At 45.0% G+C, this 27065-nt stretch overlaps 1 protein-coding gene and 1 pseudogene across 1 annotated transcript in view; one reads left to right on the top strand and one right to left on the bottom strand.

Moving 5' to 3' along the window:
- The window catches only part of EIF5 (eukaryotic translation initiation factor 5), an 8537-nt gene extending 7855 nt beyond the window's left edge, over positions 1 to 682 (bottom strand). Inside the window, exons 1-2 of the mRNA XM_003799333.3 lie at positions 446 to 682; positions 99 to 302 (exon numbers count right to left, since the gene is read on the bottom strand). The gene's annotated coding sequence lies outside the window, so the exon portion shown is untranslated. The remainder of the gene's footprint in view (positions 1 to 98; positions 303 to 445) is intronic.
- Positions 683 to 23684: 23002 nt separating this feature from the next.
- LOC100957264 lies at positions 23685 to 24602 on the top strand (annotated as a pseudogene).
- Positions 24603 to 27065: the final 2463 nt, after the last annotated feature.

Raw genomic sequence — 27065 nt, 5'->3', positions numbered from 1 at the left:
CCCCAAACTGCGCCACACGCCGCGGCGGGGTCACGCGGCGGCCGCCGCCATCTTGTGCGGCCGCCATCTCCCCGGCCCGCGCCGCGCCCGCGACTCACCGTTTTCGTCAAATAAAGACATAAACCCAACGCTGCTCGCCCGGGACTGGGATGAAGTGAGGCGCGTTATAAACCCGAGTCCGAGTCGGCGGAGGCGGAGCGCAGCGGAGGAGCGGCCGGGCCAGGTGCCGCCGCCGAGCAGCGGGGAGGGGCTGTCCCAGCGACGTCCGGGGTCCACACCCGTCAGCGCCGGAGCCTGGCGACCTGGGCGCGGAGAGACAGCGCCGTGAGCCGCGGGCAGGTCGGGGGAGGCGCCTTCCCCGCCAGCCAGCGGCCCGCGGGGGTCGAGGGGGCGGGGAGCACTGGGCAGGGGGGGCGCGGGGCCAGCGCCCCTCCACCGGACTCACCTCTGGAATGTTCTCGCTCTGACTGAACAACGCCGCCGCCGCGCTCAAGCTACCCTTGGCCTGAGCGCCCGCCCCCCGCACCAGGCTGTACTGCCCATTGGCCGGAGGCCCGCCCAAGCCCGCTTTTCATTGGTCCGAGTCATGCGTCAATCGCGCTTTCCCCCGCCCTTTCTGCCTCCTGAGGCTCCACTCGCGGCCTCCGCCCTCCTCCCGCCCTAGGTCCCGGTTTCCTTCTCCTCCCCGCACCGCTTCGCGTTTCCCAGAGGCCTTTGCGGCCTACCTTCAGGTCTCGCGAGAGCGGCAGCGGCGCAGGTCTGGGTCGTGTTTTGTCGGTTTGGGCGTTCGGAGAAGATGGCAGTTGGACCCCTCCCCCGCCCGGTCTGGGCCTGGCTTCGGAGTCGCGGTGACTCCTGCTCGCGCGGAGGCCGTTGCCTGCTGTCGCTTCGGAGACCGCGTTCCCGGGGAGAAGGCGTCCACTAAGTTGTCCCCGCGGCGGGTGCGCACCCTAGCTCGAGGGGAAGTGTCTGCCCTTTCTATTCCCTGGTAACGCCCGTCTTTGGGTCTCTAGGAATGAGTTTTTCTTCCCACTTCCTAGGTATAGGTTTTTATCCCGAGTGTTGTCTCCGAAATTCGGGGTGCTTACCGACAGCGAGCCTGTGATTCAAGTCACCGTTTCGAGCTGTCATGAGGCGCCGTCGCCCACCCGCCTGCCCTGGCCTGCACACTTAGCTCGAAGGTCGCTGCCCTCCGGGTTTTTGAGGAAAAGGAAGCACCACATTAGTGTGTAACTCCAGGGCCTCCTGAAAGCTCCTCTTGGTTGGGTCTCCGGCTTCTCTCCTGGGCTTGAGAAGGATCCTCTCATTAGTGCTCCACTATCACTTTGCTCAGAGTAGGCATCGCTTTGGTTTCCCACGCCTCGAATCCACCTTTCCAGTTTATTGTGTTCTTTGGAAGGCAAACCGTAGCACAAGAGCAGGTGTTAATAAGAGTCCAAGGTAGTCTCTTGAAAATAATACCGTTTAAAAAGCCTCTCATATTTTAGTTGTGTTGAAAGCTCATTCTTTGTGAAACTTACATTTTGTGTAAAAGTTTCAGTTGTGACTTAAAAGCCCACAGTCTACCCTGCAATTTGAAAGAATACTTGGCTGTAATGGAGCAAGAGCCCCTCAGTTCAAACCTGCTCTCCTCTGGTCTCTAAGGAGCTGTCGTGGCAAAGTACTGAGTGACTGGATTGCCCAATTGCATAAAATAGCAATGTTTTTGAGGACAATAGGCAGTGGTGAGGAGCTGCAGTATGTTTTACAATAGTCAAATTTGCAGAGTTAGAATCAAAAGCTATATTGATTTATATCAATATCCAAGATTACTCTTCCTTAACTCCTGTAAGTTTTACTAACCATTTTAAAAATTGACAGTGTCGATGGAGAGAATAAATCAAAGGCACAGTCTAGAATTGAGAAGTGATTTGTGTCCTTTACTGCAAGGGGCTGTTATAATCATGCAGTGTATTTACAATGGTGTCTAAGTAGTTGTTAAAGCAAGTGCGTAGTGCTTTGTGAGTACCAGGGTTTCTTTCAGATGAACTGTAAGGGTAGATGCCAGAGAACGCTACTTCTATTTCACTGTGGAGAAAAACACAACTGTGCGGCCTCAGCTGCTGTGGCTTTGTATCAGGCCAAAGGTGGTCAGCATGTCAACTGTTTGCTTCCGTGGAGTGACCATATTTTAACAGATTTGAGTTTTGTCTTGGCTGCAAACAAATGACATTCTTCTACAAATTCTGTTGGAAATAGGGGCATGAAACTAGTCTAAGGCTGGATGATTGCCTCAATAAAGCTTTTTGATAACTAAATACAGAGTTAATAAATGTAGTATGTTTGCCCCAATTTTTCATTACAGAAATTTGCACTAGTTTTAATTTTTAGTATGTGTGCCACTCATTTATATATGGACGACTTTTAAAAATTACTCTTGTTTCTTTGTTTCCCTTTTAGTTGATAAATAATATTGTACATATTTATGGGGTACAGTGATACTTCAATACATGTATATAATGTGTAATGATCAAAGCAAGGTAATTAGCATATCTATCTCAAGACATCATTTTTGTTGTGAACATTCAAAATCCTCACTTCTAGCTCTCTGAACATATACAATAAAGTATTCTTCACCATATTCATCCTAGAGAGCTATAGAGGCAGTTCCCCAATCTTTTTAGCACCAGGGACTGATTTCATAGAGGACTATTTCCATGCAAGTGTTTGGTGGGGGAAGGTCAAGCATTAAATTCTCTTAAGGAGCATGCATCTAGATCCCTTTTATGAGCAGTTTACAGTAGGGGGTCACACTCTTATGAGAATCTTAGGCTGTCTCTGACAGGAGGTAAAGCTCAGGCAGGAGATAGTAGTGATGGGTAGTGGCTGTAAATACCGATGAAGCTTCAAGAAGCTTTCTTGGCTTGCTCCTCCTGTGTGGCCTATTCCTAACAGGCCATGGACCAGTACCGGTCAGCTAGAGAGCACTAGAATTTATTCCTCATCTAGCTATAATATTAAATCCATTAACCAATTTCTCTGTATCATTTTCTCCCTTCTTCCCAGCCTATGACACCCACAGTTGTGCTCTCTACTTCCATGAGCTCAATTTTTTTTTGTAAGAGTATGGTATTTATCTTTCTGAGTCTGACATTTCACTTAATATAATGTCCCCCAACTTTGTCCATATTGACTCAAATGACAGGCTTTCATTCCTTTTTATGGTTGAATAATATTCCATTATTTACATATGTCACATTTTATCTGTACATTTGTTGATGGATATTTAGATTGACTCCATATCGTTGCTATTGTGAACAGATATCTCTTCAGTGTACTGATTCCTTTTTTTTAGACAAGTGGCCAGTGGGATTTGCTGGATCATAAGGTAGTCCTACGTCCTATTTCTGTTTGGGTTTTTTTTTTTTTTTTTTTTTACTGTTTTCTATAATGGCTGTAGTAATTTACACTTCCACCAATATATAAGAGTTCCCATTTCTCTGCATTTTCATGTTTTTCTTTTTGATAATGGCCATTCTTTTTGGTAATGGGGTGAGATGATACCTCATGGTGGTTTTGATTGGCATTTCCCTTATGATTAGAGATGTTGAGCATTTTTCCATACACCTTGACCATTTGTACATCTTTTCTAGGGAAATGTCTATTCAGATCCTTTTTTTGCTGTTGAGTTCTTTACATGTCTGGTTATAGGCCTTAAAAATTACTATTAATCATACCATTTGTCCAATGCTTATCATATCCAAAGGATTTACTAAGTCTTTTAAATGCATTATCTTATTTCTTAGAGCATACGAAGAATTTTTATTTCTTTTCTTTTTTTTTTTTTTTTTGAGACAGGAGCCTCAAGCTGTCCCCCTGGGTGGAGTGCTGTTGCATCATAGCTCACAGCAATCTCCAACTCCTGGACTCAAGCGAGTCTCCTGCCTCAGCCTCCCAAGTAGCTGGGACCACAGGCACCCGCCACAACACCCGGCTACTTTTTGGTTGCAGCCATCATTGTTGTTTGGCCGGCTTGGGCTGGATTTGAACCTGCCACCTTGGGTGTACATGGCTGGCGCCTTAGCCACTTGAGCCACAGGCGCCGAGCCGAAGAATTTTTATTTCCATTTTCCTAAGCAAATTGAGGCCTAGTGGAAGAAAGTAGGCAACTTGCCAAGATCATATACCTAGTAAGTGGCCGAGATCTGTCTGATCCCAAAGCCTGTTCCCTTAACTAGTATGTGCCATAGCACATCTAGATAAATATAAACATAAACAAAACAAGATAGGTTACATGTGTAATCCCATTTAATTCTAAAGTAATCATGAGGGGGGGGTGTGCCCATTTTATAGGTGAGGAAAGAGAGGCATTTGAACTCCAGCTTGTTTGATGCCACGCTCATTGCACAATTCCACCTCCCCTTTCTGAGTCTGTCTCATTTGGCTGTGTGAGTTCCCCAAGTCAGGTGCTCATAGTTCATTAAATAATGGACACTCAATGCTTATGAAATCATTGTTGAATGAGTACATGAGTCATGCACTTTAACACTTGCCCTGGATGGCAGATGTGAAGAGATGCTGGAAAGGTAAGTTGGTAACTTGGCCCTCTGGTGGTTTTGACATGGGTGTCTGTTTAGCATGTATTAGCCCCTGTGAGCAAGGTGAATTCTGTATGGACTGAAAGCCTTATGTTTCTGAGCCATGGGCCACTGAGGGGCCTAATCTCCCCTGTGAGGAGCTGTCTGGCTGGCCAGTCCCTCTGTGGCACCCCTTCTAGCTTTTAAAGCTGCATATTGTTAGTTTTTAAGTTCCTGTCACCCCTATTTGAGGATGAGCCAAAGAGCATATGTATCATTTTTCTTCCAGTTCTACCATGTCACAAAGGTCTGTATAAAGCAGGTATTCAAAGCTACTAGAAGAGAACCGAGGGAACTTGGTAAGTTTGGAGGTGGTGCAAACTTAAGGGCCAGCGTCCTAAACCACAGTAATCTAACACATCCATATCAATAAACATTGCTATGCTGGGAGTGAGGATGCAAGCCCACCAACAGACATCACAGACCCTGCCCATAGAGATCACGGGTAAACGAGTTGAGGCCAATATCTGCTTGGTAGGCACCCAGCTGATGCCACCCTCCATGAAATCTGTGACCCTTTGGGAGGGGTGCCTGTCTGCCTTTAAGAGTCCACTCTTCCTCAGCCTCATACCTACTCTACACCTCTGGCATTCAAGCTACTGTATTATAGTTACCTCTTTCTTGGTTCTGTTCAATCTTCCTTATTAGCTCAAGCAACCTGAGGGCAGGGGATTTATGCTTGAGAACACAGGAATTGAAACTTTAGTTGAGGAATAGGGGCCTTCAGTTCCAAAAGGGACAGTGGGAGGAAACAGTGACGACACTGAGGAAAAGTTGAGATGACCAGGTGGGATTTCGCTGGAGACTGACACTATGTGGTAGTCAGATGGTGGAGGAATGCGGGTGAATCCAGGCCCACTGTAATCTTCATCACATTGCAGCCACACACAGCTTCCCAGTGCAGGACAACAACTCCAAGGTCATCTCAGTCCTTTCCTCAGGGAAGCAAGGTGTGTGGCCATTGAATGGAATCCTCCCAGCCTGATTCGAGGGCAACAGGAAGAGAGTTGCTAGAGAAATAACACAAAGTGGGTAATGCAAATGCTGGAGGGATAGGGCTGTCACATGTAGTGGCTATGCTGCCCAAGACCCCAGGCTTCCTGCTCGCTCTTCCGACAGCCATTTGCAAACCTTTATTTTATTTATATTTTTTTGTAAAGACAGAGTCTTACTTTGTTGCCCTCAGTAGAGTGCTTTGGCATCACAGCTCACAGCAACCTCTAGCTCTTGAGCTTAGGCAATTCTCTTGCCTCAGTCTCCTGAGTAGCTGGGACTACAGGTGCCCACCACAACACTCAGCTATTTTTTGGTTGTAGTTGCCATTGTTTGGCACACCGGGCTGGATTTGAACCCGCCAGCTCCGGTGCATGTGGCTGGTGCCCTAGCCACTGAGCTATAGGTGCCGAGCCCATTTGCAGACTTTTTCAAGGGAGCATCTTCACTCATGCTCAAACTCTTTTTTTGTTCTTGGTAGAATGCTATGACATCACAGCAACCTCCAGCTCTTGGCTTAGGCGATTCTCTTGCCTCAGCCTCCTGAGTAGCTGGGACTGTAGTCACCTGCCACAACACCTGGCTATTTTTTTGTTGCAGTTTGGCTGGGGCCAGGGTCAGGTTCAAACCCGCTACCCTTGGTATATAGGGCCAGTGCCCTACTCACTGAGCCACAAGCGCTGCCCAGCATTATCACTTGATCAAGGTCAGGCTGTGGGATGTGAGCCCCTGACATTGGAGCTAGGCCCACACTGCCAGGAGCAAAGCTCTTCAGGTTTTCTACTGTGCTGCTTTGGGGAAGGGTGTTATTTAGGTCAGCTTTTGAGTATAGATACCTCTGGTTACGTTCTGGGCTTTATACTTCTTAAAGGAAGCCTATCCTACCTACCTGTGCATGACTTGGTTTCCCTAAGGCAGTGGCTTTCATATGTAAATGAACATCGAAACCCTGGAGGGCTTATTAAAACATAGATTGCTGCTGTGGCTCAAGCGGCTCAGATGCCAGCCACATACACCTAAGGTGGCAGGTTCGAATCCAGCCCAGCCCGCCAAACAACAATGATGGCTGCAACCAAAAAATAGCTGGGCGTTGTGGTGGGCATCTGCGGTCCCAGCTACTTGGGAGGCTGAGGCAGGAGACTCGCTTAAGCCCAGGAGTTGGAGGTTGCTGTGAGCTGTGATGCCACAGCACTCTACCCAAGGGGATAGCTTGAAGCTCTGTCTCAAAAAAAAAAAAAAAAAAAAAGGATTGCTGGGCCCTGAATCACCCAGTGACTCAGTAGGTCTTAAGGGACTGAAAATTTAGATTTCTGGCAAATTCTCAGGGGATGCAGGTGCCCGGTCCCAGGACTGTACTTTGCCTTAAGGCCAGGGGATCCCAGATGTCCTTTTTCCCCTCAGTGTAGTCTCTAGGAGCTTTTTTGGAGATATTCCAGGTGTCCTAACTCAGGTGATCTATGAATCAAAAAAGTAAAGAACCAAATCTCCACCTAGTGGTATTTTAGAGGAGTGTGTTCCAGGTCTGATGGTGAAGTCATGGGACTGGTGTTAGGGATGGTGCCTGTTAGAATATTGGGGCGATGCTGACAAGGCCTGACATTCATGCTCCCTCACTGGTTTCCTCATGCACTGGGAGGTGGCAGGTATGCATATTACTCCTCAGTTCATGGTTGAGGAATCTCAGGCTCAGAGACACGACTTACCTCCAGTTTGGGGTCAGGACATCTTCCAGTTTCAGGGCTGTTCCCACTGTATAGAGACTAATAATTCCTCTTTGTGCATCCAGGTTCTAGAAGGGAAGCTTCTCTTCCTTTAGTCTGATTTCAGTTGCTCTAATACTCTTTTTTTTTTTTAAGCCACATCAGAGGGAAGCAGTATCCAAGGGCTAATCTAGTAGCTAAGACAGGGTGTCCACTCAGGTGTGCTAAGCTCCAAACCTGTGAGGATACATTTTTCTTTATGCCACTGACTCATTAATCAGCCACTGTGTATCCTGCCCAGGGTTGTACCAGACATTAGAGGTACAAATGGGCCTCTGGAGATGGGGCTTACTGTATGAGCCAACCTTGCAAAATTTGGCAGATTTCAGCTAAAAATCCAGGTTTCTAGTTCCTTGGGAAATTGGAAGCCCTCATACTCTAGGACACATGGTAGCACTTATAGAAGCTGAGTCATGGCTCACCATTCAGAACCCAAGTTGGTGCCTGAGTGCTCATGGACATGAATCACTGTCCCCTAGACCACGTGTGCATGTTCTCAGCCCTTTCCCCATCTGGGTGTACACTGTCCCTCCAGATGTGCATGTGCACCCTCACCTCTGTTTTCATCTTCATTCATCCATCCATCCATTTGTTCAACCAATGTATATCACATGCCTTCTATACAACCCAAATCACCCCAAATTTATAATATGGCCTTTTCTTATCATCCACTTTGGGAGACAAGACTCCTAAAATGTCAACCACTGTCCCAATGGCAGCTAACATCTGTCAAGCACTCATGAGATGGTTCTTTGGCCTCAGTGCTTCACATACATAAATCCATTTAATCCCCACAGTAACAGCCCTTTGAGAAGATTCTATTGTTACTCCAGTTTGTAGATGAGAAAACTGAGGCACAGAGAGGTTATGCAGCTTGGCCAAGATCAGAAGAGGAGCAGAGCTGGTGTGTCAAAATGGCCAGGGGCCAGAAGAGGCAGAACGTGGTGCATACCAGGTTTCTGTGTGAAACTCGGCAAGCTGCAGTCTTTCTCATCAGCATCTGCTCTTGTGAAGTAGACAGTGTGAAACTAACCTTTATCTTGATCATTCACGTGAAGCCAAGTGTTTAGCTCATTTGCAATCCCTCATGAGGTAGAACAGGACATGCTGCTGCTCTGCCAACTTCCAGGGTGATTGCAGAGGCTTCAAGTGTGATGTATATTAAAAAAAAAATCTAATTAAAATCTAATTATGGCTCGGCGCCTATAGCTCAACGGGCTAAGGCGCCAGCCACGTACACCTAAGGTGGCGGGTTCGAATCCCCAGCCCGGACCCGCCAAACAACAATGACGGCTGCAACCAAAAAATAGCCGGGCGTTGTGGCGGGCGCCTGTGATCCCAGCTACTTGGGAGGCGGAGGCAGGAGACTCGCTTGAGCCCAGGAGTTGGAGGTTGCTGTGAGCTGTAATGCCACGGCACTCTACCCAGGGGGACAGCTTGAGGCTCTGTCTCAAAAAAAAAAAAAAAATAAAAAAATAAAATAAAATAAAATCTAATTATCTTTACCCGGAAGAGGTTTCTAAACTTCCGTTTAAACAAGATTAAGTCTATATTTAGGGTCAATTTCCTAGGTCTCTTGTTCTCTACTAGATGGAAGAACCTTCCAGAAACCATAACAACATGCTCTAAATAGCCTTTATTTTGTGGTACTGATTTATCTAAGTAAATATAGTTAGCACCAGATGGGACTGCTGCAATGTGGAATTTTTAACAAAAAACTGGATTCATTTTGAGTTTCCTTAAGTGAGATTTTCCTCCCTTGGGCAATGAACTCCCACATTCCATATTCCTGGCACAACATTTAGTACTGTTATACTTGGTAAGTAAAGCTCATCTATTCTGAGCTTTATGTGCCATGAGCCTGTGCTCAGAAATCCTTTTCAGTTTTGCTCATAAAGGCTGCTTACATGTTTGAGTATTTCATGCAGAAAGAAATCTCCCAGGCTAAGTAACTCACATTCCATGCTCTCTTGCTAGCCATTTACAAAGTTCATAGCTATTTTTAACACATACCTTTGCTGCCTTAATATCACAATCAGAATTTAAAGCCATGACTGGTCATTTCCCTTACCATAATGTCTTCCAGGTTCATCCATTATGCTAAGGGAAATAAGCCAGTTATAAAGGAAAAATGCAGTAGGATCCCACTTTTGTGAGGTACCTGGAGTAGTCAAAAGTCATAGAGACAGAGAGTGGACTGGTAGTTGCCAGAGGCTGGAGGGAAGCGGGAGCAGGGAGGTGTGGTTCAGTGTTTTAGAGTTTCAATTTTATAATAGAAAATGAAAAGCATTCTGGAGATGGATGGTGGTGATAGTTATACAATAATGTAAATGTAATATCACTAAATAGTACATTTAAAAATAGTTAAAATGGTAAATTTTATGATATATATATTTTTCCACAATAAAAAAAAAACCCCACAAGCCTATGATAAGTGACTATGTCTACACATGAGTTCTGACAATTACATTGGTGAATTCATCCTAGAAAAATTGCTCTGAAGGGTAGACTAGGCACTGGCATTGATGCATAGCTTCCCAAGGGGAGTACTTGGAAAGTGACCCTAGTGATATTCAGCAATGAGGTATGTAGCACTTTTTCCATTCTTACAAGACTTCACTTAGATTAGAAAAATGGTTTCCAGTTCCATCCAGGTTGTTATAAAAAATACCAGATTACCATGTTTTCTATGCCTGAGTAGTACTCCATGGTATACATATAGTATGTTTTATTAATCCACTCATGTATTGATGAGCACTTGGGTTGTTTCCACATCTTTGCAATTGTGAGTTGTGCTACTATAAACATTCGAGTGCAAGTGTCTTTTCTATTTTATAATAGTAATAGCTGCCACTTCCCAACAAAACCCAACACTCAACATTCAGCAGAAATTTTGACATGTGTACTATGTTCCTACTGGCTTTTTTTTTTTTTTTTTGAGATAGAATCTCACTATGTTGCCCTTGGTAGAGTAGTGCCATGGTGTCACAGCTCACGGCAACCTCAAACTCATGGGTTTAAACAATTCCTTTGCCTCAGCCTCCCACGTAGCTGGGACTACAGGCACCTGCCACAATGCCCAGCTACTTTTTGTTGCAATTGTCATTGTTTAGCTGGCCCTAGGCCGGGTTCGAACCCACCAGCCTCAGTGAATCTGGCTGGCACTGTAACCCCTGTGCTATGGACGCCAAGCCCCTCCTTGCCTTTTAAAACTGCAGTTATATCTTTATTTGGTTCTTTGCATTAAAATGCCATAGGAATTTACTCATAAACATTATGAGTAAATTCCACTATGAGTAGTGCTGATTCTGTTGGCTTCTATGAGATTTAACATGTCTTAAGAAAGACAGATGTCGGGGGATTCTGGGAAGATGGCCGACTGGTAGCAACCCTGGTCAGAGGCTCCTGAGCAAAGGAAGAAAAACTGGTTGGAATCAGAATCTATGAAGCCAAAGATGGGGAGCTGAGCCCAGAAAGAAGTTGGGCAAGCTATAAATCCAAGGAAGATCATTTAAGAACATAAAATGCAGGTCATGGAAGAAGCCCAAGTGCCCATCGATCCACGAATGGACCAACAAACTGTGGTATATGTACACCATGGAATACTATGCAGCCATAAAGAAAGATGGAGACTTTACGTCCTTCATGTTCACATGGATGGAGCTGGAAAATGTTCTTCTTAGCAAAGTATCACAGGAATGGAAGAAAAAGTATCCAATGTACACACACCTATTGTGAAATTAATTTAAACCTTTTTATATGAAAGCTATAACCTAATAACCTAAGGCTATGGGGGGAGAAGGGAGGGGGGAGAGGGTGCAGGGAGAGGGATTCGAGGGTTCACTTCTGTGGTTCATCTTGCAAGGGTACAAGTGAATCTTTCTATGAGTAGAATATGAATGTTTTGACAATAACTAAGAAAGTTACATGAAGGCTATGTTAACCAGTTTGATGGAAGTGTCTTGGATTGTATGTGAAAACACCACACTGTACCCCCAAAGTGCATCAATGTACACAGTTACCATTCAATTAAAAAAAAAAAAAAAGAAAGACAGATGTCTTCCTTTGTTTTTCAGGTTAGTAACTATGAGAATTTAGATTATATTAGTAGAACCCTAGCCAAGGTTCATGAACTGGCAGACCTGGTATGGACATAACTCCTGAAATGAGTCATGTTTGGCCACCACTAAGTTTTAAAATACCTTTTTGTTGTTGTTGGAATGATACAATCCCTTTGGACATTGTGCTGGGGATGAGGGGAAGCCTTTCACATTCCTGACCACCCACCCCCCTAAGTGTTGTCATCTTCTTTTAAACTTCTACAGCCCTTACCTGTCTAGTGAAGGTGGATGTGGTTGTAACTGGTCTTACTCAAGGGGAGTCACTGTGTGGTACTATCTAAGATTCCTACTTAGAAGAGGTTGGGTTTGTGCCTGTAATCCTAGCACTCTGGGAGGCCAAGGTGGGTGGATTGCCCTGAGCTCACAGGTTTGAGAGCAGCCTGAACAAGAGTGAGATCCATCTCTACAAATATCCAGACATTGTGGTGGGCACCTGTAGTCCCAGCTGCTTGGGAGGCCAAGGCGTTAGAATCTTGAACCCAAGAGTTGAGAGGTTGCTGTGAGCCATGACACCACAGCACTCTACCAAAGGTGACAAAGTGAGACTCTGTTACCAAAAACAAACAAACAAACAAACAAACAAAACATGAGCACTGGAAACTTCCATGTCAACTGACATTGCCAAGATAGCCATGAATCACTGGACATCGCATGAACCAGTAAAGTGACTCTTAACTACTGTCCCTGTTTCTTCCTGGCCATATGCAGGGATGTCACATGGCTCTTCAGCACAGAACCTTGAGGAGTCCCTGATGAGCAGCAAAGTGACACCACCACCCCCAAGACGTTTAGGAATGCAATTTGAAAATGTTCCAGCCCAGTGCAACCTGGTAAGCATTGATGGAGAACATCCCTACAGTCAAGCCCCAGACTGGCCCTTAGCATGAGCAACAATCACATACTAGGTTCCCAGACTGATTCAGCACCTGCAAGGGAACAAGTTCGGAGTAAAGTTCTTTTTGTATGTTGGACGTGAGAGTCCATATTACTAACAGAGCATCTACTCTGATGGGACAGTTTCTCCTAGTTTACCTGGGACTTTCCTATTTTAGCACTGCAAGTCTCTTCACCTGGGAACCCCATCATCCCAATCAAAGTGAAAAACTTAGCCTGGGCAGGGGCATGAGTTTTACCTAAATTGTTTTAGATAACATAACATGGAATGAAAAAAAAAAAAAAAGCTGGGCCAAAAGAATGACCAAGACTACATTCTCTAGAATATATCCATGCTACAGGTGTGACCAAGGAGTAAAATCAGTTTAGTGGGGACAAAAGAGCATTTTTTTTTAATTTTTATTTTTTATTCTCTAAAAACTAAAAGGCTCACAAATAAGAGGTTCACAAGAAAATTGAGTATTACATAGATTTACCATAGATCCCTGACCCCAACATACATGGCTTCCCTATTGTCAGTACCCCCTAGAGTGGGACATGTGTTGTAATTGATGAGCCTACATTGACATGTCATGCTCACCCAGAGTCCACGGTTTACATGTAGTCTTGGTGTTGCATGTTCTATGCAGGAAAGCATTTTAAAATTGGAGCAGAATAGACCAGGCCAGTGTGCTTTGCATGTTGTGAATCTTAAGTACAGTGTTATTCTGTGAAAGATTTTGTTTCAATTATATCTTTGTATGTGTGGGCTGGTTGTCATGTAAAATTCCTCTCTAACTGTGGATTATGGTGACACAATATTGAGAGAGGCCCCTGGGAGTTCAAGGGACAGAGTAGCACACGAGGTGAGGGAGAACCCAGAATAGGGCTCTCTGGGGTCAGGGGTCTACAACCAGGGGAGGGGAGGAAGGAGAGCCAGGACAGGCCAAGCGTTCTGCGGTAGGCATCGAGGGGATGGCCAGACATGGGGAGTATACCCAGGAGGGCAGGCAGAAGAGTGGGGAGGCAGTGAGACGTTGAACTTAGTTCCATGGATATGGTAGAGCCACTGAGGAATAGGAGAAGGGTTGGGATTTGGCTCCTGCTTTCCTGCTTATGGGATGAATAGTCCCCAGGATGTTACTTAATCTCTCCATGCCTCTGTTTCCCAGTAGTGAGATGGGGCACTGATGGCACCCACATGACCTGGTTGGTTTGGGTGTCAGATCAGCAAACCCATGGTAAGCCCTTGGCACGTAGCCATAGCAAGAAGCCACAATTTAGCTGCTGTTATAATCAGGTGTCATTTGGGGGAAATAACTTGGAGAAGGCAGAGATAGTGTCTGAACCAGATAGATGGCCAGCGCTGGTACAAGTGGGAGATGCTGAGAGCCCACTGTTTTGTGAGATGGCTACCATTTAATGTTTTGCCTTGAAGGAAGTACACCCACAGAGTTACTGTGCTTATTGTATTGGCTGGGTTTACAGCACTGAGGTTTAATTTGCAGCACTCTGCCCTTGCGGCAGGAAAGTGGTGGGGCTGTAAATGGTTATGGCTCTAGGAGACTCCTGCAGGATCCTTGGCCTCCAGCTGAGGAATACCAGGCTACAGGCCTTGGCTCTCCCATTCCAGCTGGCTTCTCAGGGTGGTCCCACTTCTGTGTAGGGATGCCTGCATGTGTCACTCCCCACTCCACACACACCTGGGTAAAGCCCTCCCCTCTTTGGGATACCCATCCCACGCCCACCTTCTAAGCCCTATTCTTGGTCCTGTTTATGAACTGACTTTGGAGAACTCCCCCATACTTGCCTGGTAGCTTTTAGCTATTCCTTTTGAAAACGCAAACACCACTGGTCTTCCTAGTCTGAACAGTAGAATTTGCTACTTTTAGAGACCTAGCCCTTTAAAGCAAAAAGGGCTACTTACCACATTTCCTTCCCCTAGGATGAGCAGGAGGTTCTTTGCACTCTTCTTCCCAGCAAAGAATACTGAGCACCATTTCCATATTCAGCAGGTCTCTCCACTCCCTTTGTATACACATCTTTACCCAGATTATTGGTACTTTGTCAGGGGACAATACACAATTGACACACCCAGAGTGATTTCTTGTCCCCACTGGCTACTGAGTGAAAAGAACCAGAGTTGGTGATGGATACTGCTTGACCTTCGGACACAGCCCTTATTAAAACTTCCTACTCCCACAGCCTTGCAGAAACCACCACCTGCTCTTTCACCTTGGCATCTTCTCAGTATGAGATTGATGGGAGGTAATGCCCCTTCTCTAGGATGTGCTGTATTGGCATCAGCTTTTCATTAATCCAATAGATACACCTCAAAGATTTCCCCTGTCCATGCAGTGCCAGACCCCTTGTCTTTAAGAAAACCGACAATTCTGATGCAGTTTTATCAATGTAAAAATTGATAAATCAGAAATGCCTTGAATTCAGAGAAGTAATGCACATTGTGAATGGGACCAGGTAGCAGGAAGAGTCCCAGTGCAGGGGTCCTGCCTGGCCAGGGCTCAGCAGCCTACATGCTAAAGGAGGGGAACTGACACCTGCCTGGGGTTCAAGCATGGTGGTGGGAAGTATGAAAGCAAAGATGACACCTGAACAGATGTGAGTAGCCTGGGCTGGCTACAGATAGTCTTAGGGAACATGTGGGGAGGGAAGATGGTGCCAAGTGCTTGTGGGATGTTGCACTGGCTGAGAAGGTAGTTTATGCCATGTTGTAGCCTCTACTGTGTAGGCACTGTGGTGGGCACCAGCACCTGCCAGACAGATGTGGTCCTTGCTCTCATGGCAGGTGTAACTGAGCAGTGTGGACAGAGGCAGACAGGGACCAGGCTGAGCAAGAGAGATGAAGAGAGGCACGAGGGCTGCAGACTTAGGGGTTAGCGAAGGTCTCCCTAAGGAAGCTGAGAGTTAAATAAAGCCCCAAATTCTGAGCAGGAAGTGCCCAGATGAGAAGAACAGTAGAGAATTTTTCAGGAGGGAGGAACAACAAATGTGAAGAGTGAGAAAGGAAGGGGAAAAGGCTCCTGGGAGTGGGAGGTGTATCAGAGGCAGGAGAGGGGAGATGCCGGGCTGATGCTGGCAGTGAAGGTCAGGGTCCACACACCAGAAGAGGATGTTCTCAAACTCGTGGACGAAGGGGCATCTTCCCCCATCTCTGAGCAGATGTGGCCACAGGGGAATTGTGCTCTGGACAGTTCTTCCTTCTCAAGAGGGTGCAAGGGAGGCTGGCAGTCAGCCAGTATGAGGAAATTGGCCTAAGTCAGGCTGGTGCCAGGAGAGCAGAGTTGCCCACAGATATAAGGAAGAACCCAGCTGCTCGTCAGAACTGCTGCGGCCTACTTATTCAGAACATTCTTTGTGCTTCAGCCTTGTGACCCAGCTTCAGGCTCTGGGTCAGGCCTTGGGAAGTCCCAGGCAAACAAGCCACTGTCCCTGCCCTCCAGGACCTGTGGTCCATGGGGAGGAGGGCCCTGATGCCCCTGGGGGCTTCCTTGGGGCTGTACAGGATGTAGAGGCTGGGAGGTGGAGGACAGAAACAGTGTGGCCGGGTTTGTGACCTCTCTGTGTGAATGTGGTAATCACTGATACAGAAACTCTTTCCAGACCACAATTTGTCTGGAAGCCATTAATAATGCCCTGAAACCCACAGAGATGTCCCAAAGCAACTGAGGTACCTCCCTCTTCTGTCCAGACCCAGACTGAGCAGATGGAGTCTGGGGTCCATCTCTGGGTAGGTGACCCAGCAGTGTGAGGCTACCTGGAGGCAGAGAACAGATCCTCCCTGGTCCTATCCTGGTGGGCAGCTGGGCTGTGATTAACTGCAGGAGAGGGAAGAAGTTTTGGTCTCTGTCTTCAGCACAAAGGTGAGAGAGAGAGAGCCACCTTGACAATCTATTTGAAGGTCTGGATTTGTATGCAGCAAAGTGGCAAGCTCTTGGGTCCCAAAGATTTCATCACGCTATTGCATTTTGCCAATAGCCTTCTTCCATTCCATGCTAAGCCTGCTGACATCCTGCTTCAGTCCAGGACAGGGTGAGTGACTTGTTTTAATTGCTGTGCTTAGGTTGTTCCCAGTGACCTGCAGGCTATACCCTATACATGGCTGATGATTTTGCTCTTGGACTTGGCCAGGTCCTCTGGGGCTGTAAGTTCTGTGCACCATGGGGGAGCCTATGGTGAGGGGGTGTTTATCTTTTCACAGCAAATGTAACCGACATTCTCTGACCATCCTGAAAAACTGTAATATGCATATCAAGGCCACACATGCTGGAAGACAGGGCTGAGCAGGAGGGGAAAGCCTTCTCTGTGAAGGGTGTGTATAAATAAACATTTTAAGTGCTTGGCTGCCTGGCTCCCCCCATGAACCCCATGCTGTGGGTCTATTCACTCTGAGAAGGTAAAATACACACTCTGTACATCCTAATTCTTGTTCTCTTTACTGACCTCACATATTTGAGACTGGAGCCCTGTGTTTGTCTTGGTTCCACAAAGCGAGGGCTGCATTTTCTGAATCTGGATATTAGTAGTATCTTTTCTCAATTCTAGGAAACTTAGTCATTGCTACTTTCTTTCTAGAACTTCAGCTAGATAAAAATATTTCCATTCTGATATTTTCCTCTAACCCACCAATTACTTACTGGTGTTTTAAACTGTCCAAACAAGGCTTGGGGCCTGTGGCTCAAGTGGCTAAGGTGCGAGCCACATATACCTAAGGTGGCGGGTTTGAATCCAGCCCGGGCCCACCAAACAACAATGACGGCTGCAACCAAAAAATAGCTGGGCATTGTGCCTGTGGTCCCAGCTACTTGGGAGGCTGAGGCAGGAGACTCGCTTAAGCCCAGGAGCTATGATGCCACAGCACTCTACCCAGGGGGACAGCTTGAGGCTCTATCTCAAAAAAAAAAAAAAAACTGTCCAAACAAACATGCAAGGCTTTATTTGCTTGTTTGTTTTTGAATCTGTTTGTTTGGTTAGCAAAGTCTTACATAACTGAGCATAGTCAGAGCTTGGGTCTTTGAAATTTTATTGTGGGAAATGCCTCTGAAGGGATAATGGGGAGGGCACTGCGGAGGGCAGAGAAAGCTATGGGACAGTGCTGCAGGTCTGGCTCCAGGGGACAGTCCAGCAAGGCCACTGGGGAACCCCATCTTCTAGAGCAAGGTCACCAGCTGGGAGCAGCCTGTGGGAAGCATATATTTCAGAGATTGCAGCTGAGACCCTCTGCTAGTGACTCTCCCTGTAGCTGGGGGTCAGGGAGGCCATTCTCATGGACACCACACTTCCCAGACAAGGACTGGCTGGAACTGTCCCTTCCTCCTGCCTCCGTGGTGACAGATGAAAGGTCAAAGGGAACAGTGACCCTAACTGACATGTTTGGGGGTTCTTCCCTGGGTTCTGACTCTATTGTCTTTGCTTTGGGGAAGAGAGTCAGGCAGAATGTGATAAGTATTACATTAAAATGGAAGATGATTCTATTGCTACCATATAGGTCCCTGAAGAGACAGGATGGAAAATCAGGCCACAAGGTCAAGGAAAGAATGTAGGTTAAATTTTAAATCACATCTTTCTGCAGAGGTTCCCTGGGTCAGCTGGAGCTGGAGAGAGGTACTGCAGGTGGCCCTGCCTCCCCAGGTAGCCTCTGGATGGTGCTGGCACCTTGTCCCTGTAGAAGAGCAGCCTGAATTTGCCTTCAAGCTTTTTGCTTTTAAGCAACATTTAAATTCATCCCTGTATACCCTCGACTGCCTGGGAAACGTCCTAATTCAAGCTGAGAATCTGGGTCAGCTGTTTATAAGAATAGTATTTGCTGAATGAAACTGGCAGCCCAGACAGTGGGAGACTTCTTGCAGGGTGGCAGGGGGTGGACGTGGGTAGGGATCTGACCATGAGCTTATGTGTTTGACATCTGCTTTGTCCTCCACACTGGTATTTCTATTGTCAGACTGGCATGGATCTGAGCATTGCAACTTCCATGGGTCACACAGGGAAAAGACAACAATATAGCACAGCCCATGGAAAGACTTATTCTGTGGACAAGGTGGTGAGGGCAGGAGCTGCAGTTATCTATAGCCAGGTGACTTGACCACCATGTCCAACTCTGTGCTCTGTCCCACCGCTGCCTCCAATACATAGACATACATGTAAACCCACACACAGGAGTTATTTGAGTCTGACTGGGGTTTCTCTGCAGCGGTTTTGGGAGACAGAAGCCCTGTGCTTCTGGACATCAGCCAGGTCCTTGTCTGGGCTGAGCTCTGAGACTCTGTGGGCTCTAGGACAGTGACTTCTTTGTCTTTTTAAGCTCGAGTGCCTAGCTCAGTGTCTGGTATTTGGGGGTGACTTAAACATTGGTGCAATAAGTGAAAGAGAAAACAGTCTTTATAAAATCTCTGACTCCTAAGACATTGGTTATCAATGCCATGGTCCTGTGGGTTATTCTGTAGATGAAGTAAATGAGGCCCCAGGGAGGGACTGTGCTCACCCAAGGCTGAAAACTTGGCATTCCTGGTAGAGCTCCCACACTACCTGAGGTCTACTGTTTCCAAAAACATCACTCACCTGGTGTTTCTCTCTTCCACTTGAGGAACAAAGGCTGATCTTGGATCCCTGCTTTCTGAATTTTTCCACTGACCTCAAGGGAGAAGGGTCTGTTGAGCTCTGGGAAGGAGGCAGCTACATTTGGCCCTGATGTCTTCCTCCCAGAAAAGCAGCCTCACATGGGGGCTGCAAGTGCAGGGCGGCCTTTGGCCCCTGGTAGAGGAGTTCATTTATTTGAGTTCAAACCTCTCTCTGCTGTCATTGTCTTCAAATACTCAGCATTTTGATACCTGAGTGTGTCATGAGTGTGTGGGCACACTGGGCAATAATGTAAAAAGTATTTCTTATAGTGGGTCAAAGTCAAAAGTTTTCAGAGGGGCCTTGTCTTAAACTACATCTGTACGTTGGAGTGTATAGATGTATTTACCCACGTACCCTTCTTAAGGTAGAGAAGGTCCCAGCAGTTTTCTGGAATGATTTTGTCATTTAAGTAAAAGGCAAGCAGGCCCTAGGATGGATTGTCCCCATTTGTCTGGGATGCAGGCCTTTCATTGCTAAAACCAGATATAGCTGGTCATGACTATTGGTCCCATAGCACCAGGAGACCTGTTGGTTTAGAAAGTAGTTGCATATCTTGGTGAAACACTGGGAGAGTCTGTGAAGGAGACTGATCTGAATTTGACTGCCTGATCCCCTGGCACCCTGGTCATACCTGGGCATGGGCCCATAGCTGCTGAGCACTGAGGTCTAAGATTCTGCACATGAAGCCCTGTCATTGAGTCTGACCTTAGGGATCACCAGTGTGGCCTGGCAAACCAGGCAGGGTGGCTTCCTGGGCTGGCCCTGGCCTGTCCATCACCATGGACCTTCTTGGGCACCCATCACCCTTGATGTCTCACAACCTTCTCAGCTGCCTTTGCCTGGGGAGGGGAGGTGCCCTGTGAAAGTGCCAAAATGATGGCACTGATGGAGCTTTAACTCCAAAGTCCTACCCATTTTTTGGACAGGCACCTGTAATCCCAGCCTTCTGGGATGCTGAGGTGGGTGGATTGCTTGAGTTCAGAAGTTCAAGACCAACCTGAGTGAGAAAGAGACTCTGTCTCTAAAAAGTAGCCAGGCATTGTAGCAGGTGTCTGTAGTCCCAGCTACTTGGGAGGCTGAGGCAAGAAGATTGCCTGAGCCCAAGAGTCTGAGGTTGCTGTGAGCTATGACACCACAGCACTCTGCCAAGGGTGACAAAATGAAACCAAAAAAAAGAAAGTCCTGTTTTGGGAGCCCCATTACATATATATATATATATTTTTTTTTTTTTTTTGAGACGACGTCTCACTCTGTCACCCTGGGTCAAGTCCAGGGGTATCACAGCTTACCACAACCTCAAATTCCTGGCTTCAAACAGTCCTCCTGCCTCAGCCTGTAGTGGCTAAGACTACAGGCATGTACCACCATGCCCGGCTAAGATTTTCTACTTTTGGTGGAGATGGGGTCTTGCTCTTGCTTAGGCTGGTCTTCAACTCCCAAGCTCAAGTGATCTCCTGCCTTGGCCTCCCAGAGTGCTAGGATTACAGGCATGAGCCACTGTACGTGGCTAAACCCCCTTTATTGACTTCATCCACTGGGGAGCGAACAGCCTCCTCTCAGAAGTCATAAGTCAGCACCATTGCCTTGGCTGGTGGAAGACTTGTGATTCTAACTAAACTCAGACTCACCTACTGAGGTCATTTTCCTGAATTGTGTAGATAAGACCCACCTTGCCACCCTGTAGGACTGAACTCTTCTTCTCTGGACCATACTCTGGGGCGGGGTAGGTATTGGGAGGCTGGGGGCTCTTGCTGTTCCTGATGTAGAAGTGGACACAAGCCTGATTGGGGTGTGTTATTTGTGCTCCAAATTGCAAAGAGTGATACCTCTGTTACTGAAATATTCTCTTGTTCTTTTTTGAAGAAAACTTATTATGGAAATGTCTGGCACTCACAGGAGCAAAGGATATGGAAGTACTCATATGGAGTCTTTTGGCTTCAGCAGCATCTTTACTTAGTCTGGCTGGTGCTACCTAGCCCCCTTTCAGAATATAAGCCAATCACTGATATCTCATAAATACTATACATCTCAAAAATAAGGTCATTTCTTGGCCAGATGTGGTTGGCTCATGCCTATAATCCTGGCACTTTGGGAAGCTGAGGCAAGAGAAACACATAAGGCCAGGAGGTTGAGACCAGCCTGGCCAACATAATCAGAGCTTATCTCTATAAAAAATAAAAATATTAGCCAGGCATGGTGGCGCATGCCTGTAGTTCCAGCTACTCAGGAGCTGGAGGATTGGAGGAGGCTGAGGCTGGAGGATTGCTTGAGCCCAGGAGGTCTAGGTTGCAGTGAGCTATAATGATTTCACTGCACTCCAGCCTAAATAACAGAGCAAGACTAAAAAGGTAGTCATTTCCTTAAGTAACCGCAGTGCCCCTCTTACACTTTATAATACTGATAACAATTCTTTTCCCCTCAGTGTCACTACTAGCTGTCTGAGTCCAGCTAGGACTTCGCATTCATGTTTAAGTTACTTTAGAAACCCAGGCATAATTAATTTTATTGCAGCTCACTTAATTGTGTTTCACAGATATTGTGTATTTTATAAATTGAAAGTCTGCAGCAATCCTGTGTTGAGCAAGGCTATCATTTTTCCAAAAGCACATGCTTCGTGTCTCTGTATCACAATTTGGTAATTCTCACAATATTTCAAGCTTTTTCATTATTATTATATCTGTTATTGTGATCAGTTATCTGTGATATTACTATTGTGATTGTTTTAGAGTGCCATTAACAATGCCCATATAAATTGATAAATTGTGTTCTGACTGCTCCATCGACCAGCCCTTCTCTCATCTCTCTTCATCTCAGGCCTCCCTATTCTTTGACACACAACAATATCTGAATTAGGCCAATTAATAACCCAACAATGGTCTTTAAGTGTTAGAGTGAAAAGAAGAGGCACACATCTCTCAACTTAAAATCAAAAGCTAGAAACCCGGAGGCTGAGGTGGGAGGATCACTTGAGCCCAGAAGTTAGGATTGCAGTGTCGCAGTGAACTATAATCAGGCCACTGAACTCCAGCCTGGGCAACAGAGTGAGAAGAAAAAAAAAAAAAGAAGAAGCTAGAAATCATTAAGCTTAGTGAGGAAGACACAGTGGAAGCTGAGATACACTAAAAACTAGGCCTCCTGCACCAGTTAGGCACGTCGTAAATGCAACGGAGAAGTTCTTGAAGGAAATTAAAAATGCTGCTCTAGTGAACACACAAATAATAAGAAAATGAAACAGCCTAATTGCTGACATAGAGAAAATTTTAGTGGTCTGGAGAGCTCAATCTAGGCACAACATTCCTTTAGGTTAAAGCCAGAGTGAGGCCCTGACTCTTGTCAATTCTGTGAAGGCTGAGAGGAGGGAGGAAGCTGCAGAGAAAAGTTGGAAGTTAGCAGAGATTGGCTCAGGAGGTTTGAGGAAAGTAGTCTCCATAACATAAAAGTGCAAGGTGAAGCAGCAAGCGCTGATGGAGAAGGTGCAGCAAGTTATCCAGAAGATCTAGCTACAGTAAATAGCAGGTTTTCAATGTAGACGAAATAGCCTTATCTTGGAAGAAGATTCTTTCTGGGACTTTCATAGCTAGAGAAGAGAAGCTAAGGCCTGGCTTCAAACCTTTAAAAGACAGACTGACTTTCTTGACAGGGGCTAATGCAGCTGACCATTTTACATTGAAGCCACTGCTCACTTACCATACTGAAAATCCTAAGGCCCTTAAAAATTATGCTACATCTACCCTGCCTGTGCTCTAGAAGTGGAAAAACAAAGCCTGGATGACAAAGCCTGGATCTGTTTACAGCATAATTTACTGAGTATTTTAAGCCCACTGTTAAGACCTAATGCTCAGAAAAAAGATTCCTTTCAAAATGGTACTGCTCATTGATGATACACCTGGTCACCCAAGAACTCAGAGGGAAATGTTCAAGGATATTAATGTTGTTTTCATGCATAAAGCATCCCTTCTGCAGCTCATAGATTGAGGAATATGACTTTCAAGTGTTATTTAAATAATACATTTCATGAAGCTATAGCTGCTATAGACAGTGATTCCTCTGATAGAGCTGGGCAAAATCCATTGAAACCCTTCTGGAAATGATTCACCATTCTAGATGCCATTATGAACATTTATGATTTATGGGAGGAGGTCAAAATATCAACATTAACAGGAGTTTTGAAGAAGTCATTCCAGCCTTCATAGATGCCTTTCAGGGGTTCAAGACTTTAGTGGAAGAAGGAACTGCAGATGTATTGGAAATAGTAAGAGAACTAGAATCAGAAGAGGAGCCTGAGGATATGACTGAACTGCTGCAATCTCATGAAAAAATTTCAACAAATGAGGAGTTGCATCTTACAGATAAGCAAAGTGGTTTCTTGAGATGACTTCTGGTGAAAACGCTATGAACATTGTTGAAAAAACAACAAAGGATTTACAATGTTACATCAAGTTAGGTGATAAAACAGCAGCAGGGTTTGAGAGATTTGACTGCTTTTCAAAGAAGCTCTACTGTGGATAAAATGCTAGCATGCTAGAAAGAAATCTTTCATGAAAAGAAGAGTCAATCAGTGTAGCAAATCTTTTCATTGTTGCCTTACTTTAAGAAATTGCCTTACCTGTCTTTCCATGCTGCTCAGGGAGGGTCCATATGTTATCGTTCTGGATTCCCATCTTAACTTAGAGGGAACTTTCACAATGTCCGGAGCCCTGGATGTCCTGCAAATGAAGGAGGAGGATGTCCTCAAATTCCTTGTAGCCAAAACCCACTGAGGTGACACCAACCTTGATTTCCAAATGGAACAGTATATCTACAAAAGGAAAAGTGATGGCATCTCCATCATAAATGCCGTCACTTTTAAAGGACCTGGGAGAAGCTTCTATTGGCAGCTTGTGCCATTGATGCCTTTGAAAACCCTCATGTCAGCAGCACATCCTCTGGGAATACTGGCCAGCAATCTATGCTGACGTTTGCTGTTTCCACTGGTGCCACTCCTCTTGCTGGCCACTCACCAGATCCAGGCAGCATTCTGGGAGCCATGTTTTCTGGTGGTTACTGATCCCAGGGCTGACCACCAACCTCTCACAGAGGCTTATGTTAATCTGCCTACCATTGCTCTGTATAACAGATTCATTCTCCTCTGTTATGTGGACATCGCCATCCCATGCAACTAGGGAGCTCACTCAGTAGGTCTGATGTGGTGGATGCTGGCCCGGGAAGTTATCCGCATGCGGGGCACCATCTCCTGTGAATATCCTTTGGAGGTCATGCCTGATTTCTACTTCTACAGAGATCCTGAAGAGATTGAAAAGGAAGAGCAGGCTGCTGCTGAGAAAGCTGTGACCAAGGGGGAATTTCAGGGTGAATGGACTGCCCCAGCTCCTGAGTTTACTACTCCTCAACCTGAGGTAGCAGACTCAGAAGGCGTGCAGGTGTCCTCTGTACCTATTCAGCTGTTCCCCACTGAAGACTGAGGCTCTCAGCCTGCCATAGAAGACTGGTCTGCATCTCCCACTGCTCAGGCCACTGAACGAATAGGAACAAACAATGAATGGTCTCAAGCCGTTCTTCCACAAGCTCTTAAACAAGATGGAAATAAGGTTGGTGGAAAATAAACATCAGTTTAAAAGAAAAAGAAAAAGAAAGAAATCGTCATAACCACCCCAGCCTTCAGCAGCCACCACTTTGGTCAGTCAACAGCCACATTATGGAGACAAAAACTTCCACCAGTTAAAGGCCCCCTGAAGGCTCAAATGATCTTTAGTACTTTTTAGCAATAAAGTACTTTTTAATTAAGGTATGTACATTTTTTTAGACACAAAGCTATTGCACACGAAACAAACTACAGTATAATGCAAATGTAACTTTATGTGCACTGGGAAATAAAAAAATGTGTGTGATTCACTTTATTGTGATACTTTTATTGCAGTGGTCTGGAACCAAACCTTCCATAAGTCCAAAGTATGCCTGTAACTTGTAGAATAAAGGGATAGTGAAACGCAACTTCATTTGGTATTTTAATAAGAATTCAAACATAGCAAATTTAACTTTGTACTCCATGTATGTGATGTTGATGGTACATAGACAGCATCCTTCCAGTGCTACTGGCTGCTTGTCACTTATGGTTCATGAACCTGGAATGCAGTATTTATATGTAAAGACTGATTCCAGGTTTCAGATACACCTCTGATGGCTTCCAGCCTATCATTACTTTTTCTCCTTCTTGCACTGACATTGTCAAAATGTGATGTTTGGATGAACTTTTTAAAATCTTTTACACTGATAATTTTGTTGAGGAGAAAGTGGTCATTTTCTTTTCTCCATGATTACAAAACGTTTTCATTTCTTGATTTAGAAACATGCATTAGAATGATAAATCCAATTAATTTTTAAAATTCTTCATCATCTTTTTTCTCCCAATATCTCTGTATATACACCTGCCTTTAGCACATTTTCTCATAAACATTAAAAAATGTAAAAGAATACCATATGTTCTTTTAAGGAAAATACAGTAGTCCAAGTTCTTATTATGAAATATAGAGTGAAGTCTTTCCTTTTGACTAACTAGATGCGATTATATTTCCCTTCTGTCCTTTGAAATAAGGGTCTGAGATCATTTATCTAGGATATAGTCTCCTGAAATTTCACTGACATTTCTCTCATCTGATCGATTTCAGCGGCATCATCAGTGTCTGGCTAGATTGCCCCTCTCTGTTCCTCCTCATCAACTTCTAATTACATGATGGATGTGAATGTCTCCTGTGGTCAATTTTCTTCTCCTTACTGTTATGCATAGAAAATAAAAAATTCTGAATGCTCAACTGTGTTGTTTGATATGAGTGAAACAAAGAAAAGCCTATCTTCATAATTCTTTAATGTCTTCTGGAAAGTTGATCCAATACTTTGGGCAATGTGGTAAGAAAATGGAAAGATGATATGGCAGTGATGATTTATTGTACTATTGTGGTGGCAGGCAATTCAACCAGCTTTATGTTTTGTTACTTTGGTCTCTTTTAGTATAGTTGGAAGTACGTGATAAGCAATGATGAAATAATTCTAGGATGATGAAATAAAAAAAAAATATATATATATATATTTTGAGACAGAGTCTTACTATGTCACCCCCTTGGTAGAGTGCTATGGTGTCATAGCTCATAGCAACCTCAAACTCTTGGGCTCAAGCCATTCTCTTGCCTCAGCCTCCCAAGTAGCTGGGACTACAGGTGCCCGCCACAACATCTGGCTATTTTTTCTTGCAGTTGTCATTGTTGGTTTAGCTGTCCTGGGCCAGGTTCAAACCCACCACCTTTGGAGTATGTGGCTAGCACCATAACCACTGTGCTACGGGTGCCGAGCCGAAATTGAATATTTTAAGATATAGGAAAAATAAGATCCCTAAGATTTCAAAATGCATCTTAGATTTATATAAAGCTTGAACAAATACACATAGTAATTGCAAGATAGAATAGGTTTTGTTCAATTTTTTTTTAAACAGTAAATGTTTTTTTTTATTTTTTGGGAGGTCTCTCAGAAAGAATTAAAGTCATAAACTATCAACTCTTATAAATTGTTGGAACTGCTCAAAAAGTAAACTGAATGAAAATTGGACCCTAATGGAAAACTGAGGATTACTATCATTGAATAATGGATACCACATTTAAATTGCTGTGACCAAACATATTTTAAAAAGTCTTTTTACGGTTGATTTATTTAGATCAGGAGCTAAATAATATAATATCCACTCATTGATGTGTTAACATCTTATCTCTTGAAAGTAGTTTTTAATTTTTTTCTTTTTTTAGAGATAGGGTGGTGCTGTGTTGCCCAGGTTGGAGTACAGTGATACCATCATCCCTCACTGCCTTGAATTCCAGTGCTCAAGTAATTCTTTCATCTTAGTCTCCAGAGTAAGACTATAAGTGCATGCCACCACACCCAGCTATTTTTTTTTTTATAAACAGACAGTATCCACATAGTTTATTTCTCACAGTTCTCCTGACAAATGAACATTATTCAAGAATATACTGTACACACAGATAAGAGGAAATATACAAAATGTTTTAAATGATGCATAACAA

Source organism: Otolemur garnettii, unplaced genomic scaffold (genome assembly GCF_000181295.1).
Source record: "Otolemur garnettii isolate 467f Iridium unplaced genomic scaffold, OtoGar3 scaffold00149, whole genome shotgun sequence".
Classification (NCBI taxonomy): Eukaryota; Metazoa; Chordata; class Mammalia; order Primates; family Galagidae; genus Otolemur; species Otolemur garnettii.
This window is presented reverse-complemented; position numbering and strand designations above follow the sequence as displayed.